Here is a 12,965-nt window from a genome sequence, read left to right as displayed (position 1 = left end):
ACCCAGACACTAAGTGTTACAACACTAAAAAGAGATGGGTAAGCGTGCTCTATTTTAAAGACAAAGAAGTCAAGAAAAAGACATGGGGTGATCAGTGCAAGGCCACAGAAAGTTGGTGTCAGGGTTAAGGCTGGTTGCCTTTCCTTCCTCTTAAACCCGCCTTCAGGTCTGTGAAGGACATTTTGCTTCTGTCAACAGCTCATGTAGTTTTCTGTCTTTGTTTCCTTGGGAGTCCTGAGACAGCAGAACATATAGAGTACTCTACTTTTGAAACACCATTTGCTACAATTATGTTAAAAATACCAGCTGCTGATGAACCACTACCTCCGTCATGCATGACTGATAATACCAATTTGTGCACCTCAAAAAGGCCAGAGAGGTGCATACTTTAATTTTGTTTATTTATGCTTGCCAATTTAATCTTTAGTTTAATAATTCAACAATGGCACTGTTTCCCCTCTTTTTTTATTAGTCACTGGCCCTTTAAACTGAATGGCAATGATCATAAGAGTTTTTTTCATGTCTTTCATGTTATAGTAAAGAATTTGTAGATATTTTTTTCCCTAAGTCACTGTTGAATTTGACAGCAGGACTATTCATTGCAGAAATAGCTGCAATTAGAGCAATTATGCAGATCACACATCTTTCCAGTTTAATAATGTTTTTTTGTTTTGTTTTGTTTTGTTTTTCCTTCTCTTACTGCAGCTTCCCTAAGTGAAAGAGGAGGATAAGCAAAGGCAGTCAGACAAGTGGACCACCTACTGACTAGGTTCCACCACGGAATTGGAGAATTTGTTAAATACCTTTGTGCTGGAGGAAATTCCTGCCGGGTGCTTTGCATCTCAGCTTGCCAAAGGTCATCATCACAACAGCACCCCATGCTCTGTTCCTGCTTCCCAGGCAGGAAGGGGATGGCACACTCTACAAACACTGATATACCTCTGTTCTCTGCAAAGTGGCTTAGGGTGGAAAACTGAACCAAACTGTGAAGCAGAGAGAAAACAGCACTGAGAATATCAAATATAGAGTAGCCTGCATTGCAAAAGTTGAAAAAGCACTCTTCATCTTAGGCACCTGTTTATTTAGCTCCACCACAGAAATTAAAACCAGGTCACTAATGAAGACATGCAGTGCATGGTCTCCTTACTGAAAAAGCATACTGACTTACTGCAGGCTGACAGAGCATCTTTCAAAAATTTATCCTCAGTCACACCAGACACCTCTACACAGCCTGACCTTCAAAGCACTGTGTGAATGATGTAAGAAACTGCTGTCCTGCAAGGCACAGCTATGAGCATAATTCTTGTCCTCCAGACATAGAAATGTTTAAAAGCCTAGAAACCAGAAAACTGCCCTTAAATACTTAACTGAAAGGAAAATTAAGGTCTCTAACATTCATCTGTAAGATGGTTTATTGGCTTGGCAGCAATGCCTTTCTACTCCTGCTTTACTGATTTGCTATCAAGGAAATCTCTCAAGTTGTCTGTAAAGCAAATAGAAATATCAGTCTTCAAAATCATACAGGTAACTTTACAAACAAATAATTTACTGTGTAACATCTGCTAAACACACAAACATAATGGAGTCAGTCAATTGACCACTCCTAACAAAGGTCATGCAGTAACATGAAAAGAACTGTTGGAATATCAACAGTATTTTTTAATTCTAAACTTTCAAACCAAACATATGCTTGAAGGAAATATGATGGCACTGATATCTTCTCTTCCCTGGGGACAACTTGGTTTCATGTGAGTGCTCAGTTAGCAGTAAATATTTTACTTAAGTTTTTAAAACATTTTAAACAACAATTTGCTCTAATAAGAAAAAAAAAATAAGAAAAAAAATGTCTTTTGAATATATGGATTTTTGCCTGCAGACATTCATAGAAGATATGTGTGTATGAAGATATGTATGAGTCTAAGCAGAATTGTGTTTAGCAATTGTTAGTTCTAATTGTGCAAAAATATATTTCTTACAAGTGTGAGCATGTTATGCAGACTTTTCCCCTCAATCACAGATAGGGATACATCCGCATCCAAATGTGGAAAGACTATTCTAATTATGAAGGTCTTACAATACGCTGCTGCACTCACGTTGTCAAAATCTCCAGCACAGTACAGCCCTTTTGTTTTTTCTTGCTGGAAGAAACAGATCCAAGAAGGTTCAAATTTCACTGCTCATTCTCCTTATGAGACTAGCAAGAAATGTGTAATATAGGCAGTTTTACATCTTCACAACCTGGGGACCCGTGTCTGACTTTTAAGAGAATTTGCAGCTAGTATAAAATAAAGCAACCATTATAAGATAAAGAAAAAAATTAAGGAGGTTTGCAGTAAAATCAATGAAGTTTAAAGGTCAGTCTTCAGTGTCTCCTTATCATGTGCTATGCAGACCAACTGCGCAAACAGCACAGGATTCATAGACAAATGCATTACACACGTGTAGACTTTGTTAACTCAACCTGTGTCTGTGTATGGGCCTGATTTTAAAAGTCCTTAATAAAATGAGTCTCATTAATGTCAAACTGCTTGATTTGGGACCTGATTAAAAACCATTTGACATTAATGAGACTCATTTTATTATGGGCTTCCTAAAAGTTGGAGTTCAGATCTGAATTTTACTTGACCTGAGCAAAAGCCCATGTGAAATGCATAGAACCATGATTTTACCTTTAATTAGGCTCTATTAAGGGCTTCAAATGATTTAAACATTTATGCTACTTTGACATCCAATTAAGGACATCAGTTTACTGTTAACATTTGGGAAGGGTAGCGTAAGCTTTTAACTTGTCATTTCTAAAGTACAACAAGCACTTCATCTAATTCTAGCTTCTATCTATTCAGATAAATGGAATGAATAATGTTAGCTAGAACTTCCAACACATTATAACAACTAGAGGTTCAGCAGCAGCAGGAAAATATTAGTTATGTTTGCAATACATAGTCTCACACAGGCAAGCCTAGCAGGTATGAGAGGCTGCTCCTCTAATAAACACCACGTTATGAGATGATCCCACATTGCCCCTTGCTGTTTCCATGGCCTTCTTGACAATGCACACCGGTGAGAAGGGGCAAGGAGCAATGTCATACCACATATCAAATACGTCTTGTACTTACCTGCACTGTTGCACTGAGGTACTATACACTTGGTATAAACTCAGTATAATAACCTCTTTCTGTAAGTCACCATTTTCTCAAATTAGTTTCCCTGGCTGCTCCAGGGGCAGCAGAGCAGCATGGTTTTCTTAATAATGAGTTCATGGCAAAGCCAGAGCCCTGCCCAGATAATTTTAGTTTTTCATGGCAAATCCTGCTATATTTCTGAACATAACTGTTTGTCTGATTTTTTCTTAGTTTGTTTTATGAACACTTACAGGTGGTTTTCCAACATGTTATGCAACATGCTGTCTTTAAAAATCAGTTTTTTGAACATCTGGAAATAAAACTTTTGAATTAACAGTCACATTTTCATCATTTTCAGAGTCTGTCAGGCTTTGAGCTTTACTTTCTTGCCTTTCCAAGAATAAATCTGGTAATCTCTTCTGACTTTTATCAGGTCACTCCAACTTTCTGTGATATTCCTTGTGAATGGATTTCATTATGTAAGAACAAGTTTCCTTGAGACATTTAGTTGCTACAGCTGGCTTCCATGTGTTAACTTCTCATCCTGACAGTATCTCCGTGTGACACTAGAGATGAAAAGCTTTCCAGTTGTGTTATATTGTTTTCTTTGTTTATGTTGAAAGGTTTTCCGTTTGGTTCTCACCTGTGATATTACTGGTGCTGAACAAAGTGTGTTCTGTTGGAGGAGGAATTCTTGTTTTCCTAGCGCATGCAGCAGTGTTCAAGCATCATTTCCTGTAGCCAAAGAAACAGTAACAATATTACTCAGAAATGGTTGCATCATCTTTGTCATCTTGAGACCATTTCACAGCCAAGTTAACAAAATTTGTCTGTGCTTCCAGACATTCCAAATCAGGAATGAATGCACATTGGGACCCAGCCCACAGATATTCAGCTGGCATTGTACAGTTGCGTGATCAGAGTCAGTGCCCTCACCCAATTATGCTGGAAACATACCATACTGATTCAGTGAGCTGGATTCAACTCTCTGTTACTCTAACGTAAAGCTGGAGTATTTCCTCTGATGACAACAGAGAGTGATAAACAGCTGCAAACCTGATCAGAAAATAGGCCAGAATTAGAGCTGAACAAGTAACTTGAAATATAAATTGCCTAAGCAAGTACAGGACACTGGCTTTAGGAGTCTGTTGCATGTCACTGGATTCCTCTGCTTCACTGGAATTAACAGGATTGAGAATACAGTCCCTTTTTCTTTTTATTCAATGTCTAACAACAACAACAACAAATATATATATATATTTAAATTGTCATATCTTATTCATTATTTGAATACTGGGAGTGATTATGTTTGCTCTGGCTTTGTTTACTTTATTGGTGGATAGATGAAGTAAAAAGTGAACTAACTGACACAGGATATACCAAAATCCATCTGTGCTGGCAAGTTTTAACTGATCATGTAAATCAGAGGGTATTGTTTCCGTCTCTGATGCTACAAGTGTGACTCTGCTGGTCAGAAGGAGGTCTTGAGAAAGCCCAGTCTTTTTCCTCTCTCAGGGAGAGCTAGCATGAACATTTTAAGCTGTTTTCTCTCTGGGTCACACAGGCCGTGCCCAAGGCACCATTCCCAGAAATAAATAAATAAATAAATAAATAAATAAGATTTATTTTCTGAGTAGAGCTTCATGTAACTTTTAAATGTCACATTCACATTGTGTTTGTATCTGTGATCACAATTATGTTGCATTCATGAGACTCTCATGAAAGGTTCACAGAAAATAATGAACTGGTGGACCGGATCTGAATGATAATCTATTCACTGTAGATACATGTCTTACATTGTGAATATTGAAGTTCAGGGCTACTGACCTTCAGAACTGACTAAAACAAATCCTTTCCTGCATCAAAACAAATCCTTCTTCAGCAAATAATTATGTGGTACATGTACACTGAGGAAGTAATTCTTCAGAATACAGGAAGGATAAAGCTTTCCAATGCGCAAACATCACTTCCAGGGTAGCTCTGCATCCATGCTCTTTTCTTTTTAATGATGATTCTGAAAGTTTTGTTGTTGATTTTGTTTTGTTTTAACTGTTAACAATTAAAAATACAAATACCATATATTAAACTGGCCCCTGCACCATATTTATTTAATGGATTAATGTGCATTTTAAAGCATGGGGAAAACTGATGTAAATGCAAAAGGCCACAGAGAAGTGCCAGACTTTGAACAGGTATCTTGGCAAATGTTCTCACTTTCTTCATTTGCTCTGTAAATGCTCAGTTACTGAATTAAAAATTTAAAACTACAAATATTTGGCTCCGAGTTATCCAGCTGAGCAATCAACAAAGAACAGATAGAGGGGAGGTAAGACTGAGACAGAAGGGAAGAAAGAGTGCGAATAGGAATGGAAGAACTTGATGTAATTTAGAACCAGTGTTTTATATTTCTTCCAGAATGAGTGAAACCTTTCCGGGAGCAATCTAATTTCCTCATGAACGGTGGGAGTTTAATTTCCTAACAGAAGAGAAAGGTGGCAAAAACTGTCTTTTGCATCACGCACAATATAAATCCTGACCAAAATCACTTTCATTTTTAAAAACAGTTAAGCCCTCAAGAAAATGTACTTTATTGTCAGTATCACATCATTTACAAAGCTGGGGCATTTAACAGCAAGGAAATGAATACTTAGGGAGATTGTAAATCATATATTGCCCACATAGTAAAGTTGCATAGTATTCTTATCAGTTATAATAAAATGTCTATTTTGGCCTTAACTATGACCAGGGGCTTAACTTTCCTAACTCTCATTTTGGTAATTAATTATTTTATTTTATTAATTCCTTCTTCCGTTATTTCCTTATCTTTTCTCTTTACTGTTTCCTTCTCTCTTGCTATATAATAAAATATAGCAGAAACTAAAATCCCACAAAAATGATTTGCAGACAAATGTTTAAGAACTTGGCTAGACTTAAGATGCAGATGATGCTTTTGGCTATAAACATGTTTGTTTCCTTCATTAGTTATTATTCTCCAGCAATGACCTTTCAGACTATAAATGCACAGCTGAGGACAAATGGACACATAGGAGATTAACAGTCATATGCAATATTCCCAGAACCTTCTGGGATAAATGAGTTGTCCAAATTACTGAGCAGTTAACTCATCTAAATTCCTGTTCTCCTTTCATGGGTTGCTTCCTCCAGTACTAGGTTACGCATTACTGTGTTGAAGACTCACCACTGGGGTAACTTATAATTCAGAGCTGCCATTTATTGCTCCTGCAGGACTCTGTACTTTGAACATGGACAACCTGTTCCGGAGCATTAGGCTCTTATCTATCACAAAGATATGATACCTCAAGTGAGGATCTCTCAGCAATACTGTATGAGATACAATAGAACATCATGGTCATTATCATTGATGAAAAATATAGCTCTTGTTTTTCATGATAAACACAGTCAAGCACAGAGAATAACATCCTGAAAGTAGGACACAGAGAACACCTGTCTTGGTAAGAATAGAGAAACGATGAGATGGACAAAGAGGAGAGAGAAAATCTTCACAACAGCAGAAAGATGAGCAAAGAAGAAAAGGCAGATGGGCTGAAGAAAGGACCAAAGACTATTTAAAGAAAAGGATGTGAAAGAGAATTTGGGAGAGGAAAGAGCTCTCATCCATGGATTACTTTGTCCTTTGTGCCAAATCAAAGAACACCAAAGAGGCTCTGACAGAAACTGTCAGAGCACCTCCGCCTTCAGCATATGGAGCACAGAGTTGTCTGCAGATAAGTGCAACTTCTGCATCCATTATCACAGAAATGCCAGAATTGTCTCCTTAAGGAATCCATATAGCAAAATGATTATCTGAGGTAAGTGAACAGTGTCATCACCTTGAGAAAAACACTGCACTCCCAGCATTTCTCTTTGTAGCTGGGCTATTCTTAATGGGAGCCTGCATTTCTGTCCTCCACCTCCTCTTCCAGACTTCAAATCTGATAGGACTTATCAGAGAGAGATGAATCATTTCCCAATTTTGTTTAAAAATAAATAATGAATTTATTCTTTCAAAAACTTTCATTTTTGCATTCTTGGCATTGGCTTGACAACTACTATGCAACAGGGAAGAGAATATTCAGTTCTATATGTGGTCACAGTACCCTTCTATTTCAGTAAACCATTCGGCTTCTTCACTAGTCAAGAGCAAGAAAGTTTCTGAACAGTATCTTAAGACAAAAGGATGTTTCACAGCTGCGACCTTCCACTTCCTGAAGACAGAATTATTGCAGGATTAATTCAGGATTATTCAACCACAGTAACTAGAGGTTATATGTCTTAAGATACCTGTACCCAACTTCTTTCTTGTCTGGAACACAGAGTGTGCAAAAACTTGCCGTACCTCAAAATGATAGATTTGTGATCTTTCTGTTTCCTTCCCCATTAATACATTCAACACTTTGAAGATGCATCTCTTGACAGACACAGATTTTAGTAAAGAAGCTCTTTTTATTTCAAGGCCCAGCAATTGTACTGAAGTTCTATGCAAAGAAATGTCAGGAATATAATTCACAGGAGTTTTACCAGGACTAGTGGAGAGTCCCAAGTTGAAAGAGATGCTCTAAAACTAGTATTTCTACACATTAGTTAGTGGAAAAGGTGCTCAGATTCTTTTACAGATTAAAGACATGACTTCTTCAAGCAACAAGAAGAGGGCAATGAAGATTAAGTATAATCCCTCCATCATCATGTACTTAGTTTTTTAGGCATGAATATGAATATCATGACAAGATGAGTCTCATGGAAGCACTTGAACAAAGAAAAAGGAGCAAGAACTAAGCAAACAATCCCACACTGAAAGAAGGTACCAGATATTTATGTGAAGCAGCTAATGCCATCTCTCCTGGTGAGGGGTCTATGATAGCGGGGTTCAGACACAAACAGAGCTAGCCCAACTAGAGCTCTGGAAATGAGGGTAGGCCATCCTGCAAGACACAGGAAATACTATGTTTCTCTCTTCAATTAAGGACAAATACCTACTGTTTTTTTTATAATGTTTCCAGTTTGAACATTGGAGTAGATCTTCACTTGCCACTGGACCACTCTTTTTAACAGGAATATGACCTCTGACATACAATAACAACAACATATTGATCTAAGAAAAGAACAGTGAAATGAATTATGCTTTTTGACTTGCTGCTTTCTATGATGGAATGATAAGAGAAAAATTCTCTATCTACCTACAGTACAGCTGAGTCAGTTTAACAGATAAGTGTTGCCATAATAATTCTGACTCAGGGAAAGATTGAGAAACAAGTTAACTGGAATGTTAACTCAAATGAACTTGGTTTAAAAACACAGCAAAACAAAAAAAATCATAATGAACTTCTTCTATGTGGATGAATTCTCCCAGATGAGTCACTTCAGATAAACGCTCTTTCCACCACTAAATGAAAGGGGCTCAAGGTAACTTCCACAGATAGAATTCAGAGCCTCACATTATAAGTGTCACTTTGATGGTTATTTTTTGCATGTACTTGTGATCCTATACTTCAAACTTTACAGTCCGATGAGGAGATGGAAAGGGAAAATATGTAGTTCTGAAAAGAACTCCAGATTTCATGTCACAGGATGCTGGATCAAGCCACTTGAAAAAGATTCCTTCCTTCCACTATCCTTTCTTTCTTTCTCTCCATGCCTTAGCCATTTATCCTAACTATGCACTATGGTTTCCCAGAAAAGCTAGTAAAGCTGTTTGCACTGCCAACGAGATATCTGAATTAAACAAAACAACACCAAAAAAAAAAAAAGAGGGAAAAAAAAAAGAATGATGTAAGTTTTGTTAACATGATTTTAATGATACAGTTTAGATTTCAGCCCAAAGAGGGCTGCACAAATGGGAAGATGGCAAACGTAAGTGTGCTGGCACAGGCATGAGTACAGGCATTTGGACTTTCTTCAGATAGTTTTTCTACTAAAGCTATCATCTTTTCAAAGTATGCCTGCCAGTAAGGTCAGAACTAGAATGAGGTGGGAGCCAAACCATCAAAAAGACAATAAACACAGTCAAAGAAGGAAAGGTAGCAGAAAGCATGGGGTGAACAGAATGGAAAAATATGCAATGCAGCCTTATTCATAAAAATAAAATGAAATCCATATGGTAATTGAATAAAGAAGGTCTCTGCTGATCACGTAACAGCATCAGTCTAACCATCACTGATCAGCAAAAGCCCAGACTCATGCCTATTCCAATGTCAAGACCCAAATTCTCTTTTCTCACTACTAACAGACAGCATCTCACTTATGTCCCCAAGTAGGAACCCAGCCTTTATTTTCTTTCCTGAAACACTGAACTTGTGACATTAAATTGCTCAGGGAAATGCAAGGTATGGGTTAGAGCATACCCTGTGCAGAGAACTCCTCTGCAAATCCCCTTCCCAATTTCTTTCTGTCCCTTTCTCCTGTCCCAGACTCTTTATCTTCACCCTCTGTTCCTCGTCTCATCTACATTCAGGGCAGGAGGCTTTCCTCCTCTGCATTGCCATAAGGGTCATTAAAGACTGCTGTCTGTTACTGTGCTCACTCCCACACTGACCAAGAAGGAATGGGAATAGCAACTGCTCCATAAAAACTATGCTTTACTGTGGACTGCACAGACCCTACAGCCTACACACCAGGAATGGTGAGGGTGATAAACTTGAGGTATTGGCTCCTGAACTCAGAAAAGTGTCTAACATACTGGTGAAAACCGTCACTTAGAATTTGGCCATACATTGGTGGCTTTTCATGAGAACAGTGATGTACTCAAAACAGGGATCACATCCTGTTTCAAAATATAAGGAGACAGGTATTTGCCAAGGAAAAGCTGCTAGTATTATTACATCATGTGCAAATGCAGTGTTTTATGTAAACAACTATTATTCTTTTTAAAACAGCCGAAGTTAAAAGTAAATAAAATCAAGGGCAACCCTGAAGCATGGAAAACTGCAGATCAAACAACTGTCTATCAGCAAATTGGATCATGTGATGGCTAGTGTCAAGTGACCCAGCTGCACTGTTAGTGAAACCAGTTATGGCTGAAAACAAGGAAATCTTAATGCACTTTTAGATTCCAAAAGTATCCCTGTTTCTAAGGCAAACTCTAAATCACTCTGTGACACAATCTCTACCCCTTGAAGATTTCTACTCTCTTCTCTGAAGAGTATTTTCATCTACAATGCTCTGTGATCTCTCACTCCGAAATCTGATGAGTGTTTACCCCCAGTTCCTTCTGAAGTAGTTCGCTGTTCTGTAACGTCTTCAGGAGCCAGCATGTCGGCTTGCAGAACTTCTTGGAGGACTTTGGGCTGTCTCTTGCTTTGAATGGTGTTTTCCATCTTAATTATGACCTGAGGGTGACTAACACATCTCTGGAGCACTGATCTGTGAAACTCAAACAGAAAAATGTTGGAAAGTAATAATACACCGTATTATGACCAATGTGCAGATGCTCCCACATTTGGGTTGCCAGCTGCTTCAGGAGGCTCAGCAAAGAGGGCCCTGCTCATATAGAAAGTGTATCTGAGGACTATGTCACTCCTTCAAAGGCTTTTTTAAGGTATAGCATAACTTTGTAAAACTTTTTCTTAGGCTATACCATTCAAAGCAGCGTCGTGAAGAGATGCTTGGACCCATTTGTTCTCAGGAAAATAATGGTGTTTTTATCAAGTCTATCAACTCCTAACAACTTTGGTGCTGGTGTATGAGATACTCTGTCACATAAAACTGGAAGTAGATACTGGAATGACAGAAAGGCTTTATTTTTTTGCTTATAGTTTGTGCCTCTTGTACCAGACAAAAAAAGAAAAAAAAATAAGAAAAAAAAAAAAAAAAAAAAAAGGCAAGCAGATCTATGTCAGGAAACAAGGCATCAAAGCAATTTCACAATTTTCACAAATTTCAACAAAATTCACAGGGAAAAATCAGAAAATAGATTTTTAGTGTATAATTTTAAAATAAAACATACAAAATCTGAAAAATGTCCAGGTTTTGTGATCCACAGATTGCTTCATGCTTAGTAAGATGGCTATTCGTGATTAAATACACTTTAAACAGTTGAGATACAGGAAGAGAACTGACTTGTATATATTGCCATTGAACCAATCAATAAGGAGGGCTAATTGCTAGAGGATATTTAATGTCATATTCAATAAACATATATTTATATTTGCTGCAAGATGTAACAGTATGGGCCTAACACTGCTGCTACTGAATCTAATGAATGTTGTGCTAGAAGCATGATTCGTAAAACAAAGGCCATTACCTTTGAAATCCTGGGGAACATATGTCCCAGGTCTTGAGAACTATAAGGTCTTGAAAATGTCAAGGTCTTGAAACTATTAACAGGAGTAAATAGGATGTTGTAATACATTAAACAAATGATAATGCAAACTACAGGAAAACATACTAACAAGGAAAAGCTAGCAAGAACTGGCAAATTAATTTTGCATACTTGGAATAAACGGGAAAGCAGAAAATGAGTTTTCCCATTTTCTCCCCTTTAAAAGAAATTAGAAGATATGGTAGGAGGTTTTTTATTCTGGAAAAGGAGGCTCAGGGGCAACCTTCAACAAGGTCTCCCTAGAACTACATGAAAGGAAGGTGTGGGGAGCTGGGGATTGGCCTCTTCTCACAGGTAACTAGTGATAGGAGTAGAGGGAATGGCCTCGAGTTGCACCAGGGGATGTTCAGGTTGGCAATGAGGAGACATTTCTTGTCAGAAAGAGCAGTCAGGCACTGGAATGGGTTGCCCAGGGAGGTGGTGGAGTCACCATCCCTGGGGGTGTTCAAGGAAAGGTTGGACGTAGTGCTTAGGGACTTGGTTTAGTAGGTGACATTGGTAGTAGGGTGATGGTTGAAACAAATGATCTTGGAGGTCTTTTCCAACCTCAGTGATTCTATGAAAATGATCTTACAGCCAGTAACAGTTTAAAGTGGAACGCATGGTATTGGTTGTTTGTCTTTTATTTCTACTTTATTAGGAAAACAACGTTTTTGAAGGTAGGGGCACAGGTCTTTGGGGAGGGGAAAAGGCACACCATGATACTGTATGATTTTCTGCAAAACATGTAAGTTTTCACATTTCAGGACCCGGTGATAAGGAGAACGATGGCTGCCTTTGTAGAACACCTTAGGCTCCTCAGAGAAAACAAAAACCAGAGGGACCCACCAATACCTCAAAAGGCTACTGGCACTCTTCACGTTCTAAACCCTTCACAAACGGCAGCGAGCCCTCACAGCAGGTCTGTCAGCGCCGCGTTTCACCAAGACTCGCTCTAACTTTCCAGCAACAAAGAGACCCGTGGGTGGCTCCGAGCCGCCGCGGCGGCGGCTCCCCGGCTCGGCCCGACAACCCACACAGCCCGGGCCGGTGCAGACGTGGCTTCCTCACACCCCACCCCACCCCACCGGCCTGCGCCACCTTCCCCACCCGCCACCCCCCCGGACCCCGTCCCGCCCCAACCCCAAATTGTGCCCGCCGACCGGGGGCGGCGGACGTACCCCCGAGAGGGACCGGGCGGGAGAGGCAGCCCCGGGGCTGCCCGCGCCGCGCTCCCGCAGCCCCGGGGCCGAGCCGTGCGGGGTCGCCCGGGCTCCCCAGCGCCGGCACCGGCGGGGGCACGGCCGGGGGGGCCCCGCGGCCGCCAGCAGTCGGGAGGCCTCGCCGCAGGCCTCGCACCTCGACGCGGCCCTGCTGGCGGGGCGGCAGCCTCCCGGCCCGGCCCGGCCCGGCGGGACCGAGGGGGGAGCCCCCGGGCAGGGGACGGCGGGGGCTGCGGGCCCCCGGGGGGCGGCGGGGCACCGGGCCGGCGCGGCTGCCATTTCTCCTGGCCCTCGGCGCTGTCGGGC

The 12,965-nt window shown here is 40.1% G+C and overlaps 1 long non-coding RNA gene across 1 annotated transcript; it reads right to left on the bottom strand.

Annotated features, from left to right (window-relative positions):
* Positions 1-3,746: 3,746 nt before the first annotated feature.
* LOC311427509 lies at positions 3,747-10,496 on the bottom strand. The gene is made up of 2 exons (XR_014687392.1): positions 10,336-10,496; positions 3,747-3,857 (listed from the first exon to the last, which is right to left on the bottom strand). It is a non-coding gene; the product is annotated as an uncharacterized lncRNA (long non-coding RNA).
* Positions 10,497-12,965: the final 2,469 nt, after the last annotated feature.

The sequence above is a fragment of the Aythya ferina genome (genome assembly GCF_964211825.1).
Source record: "Aythya ferina genome assembly, chromosome: Z".
In the NCBI taxonomy this organism is placed as follows: Eukaryota; Metazoa; Chordata; class Aves; order Anseriformes; family Anatidae; genus Aythya; species Aythya ferina.
The sequence above is the reverse complement of the archived record's forward strand: the minus strand, read 5'-3'. Positions and strand labels throughout refer to the sequence as shown.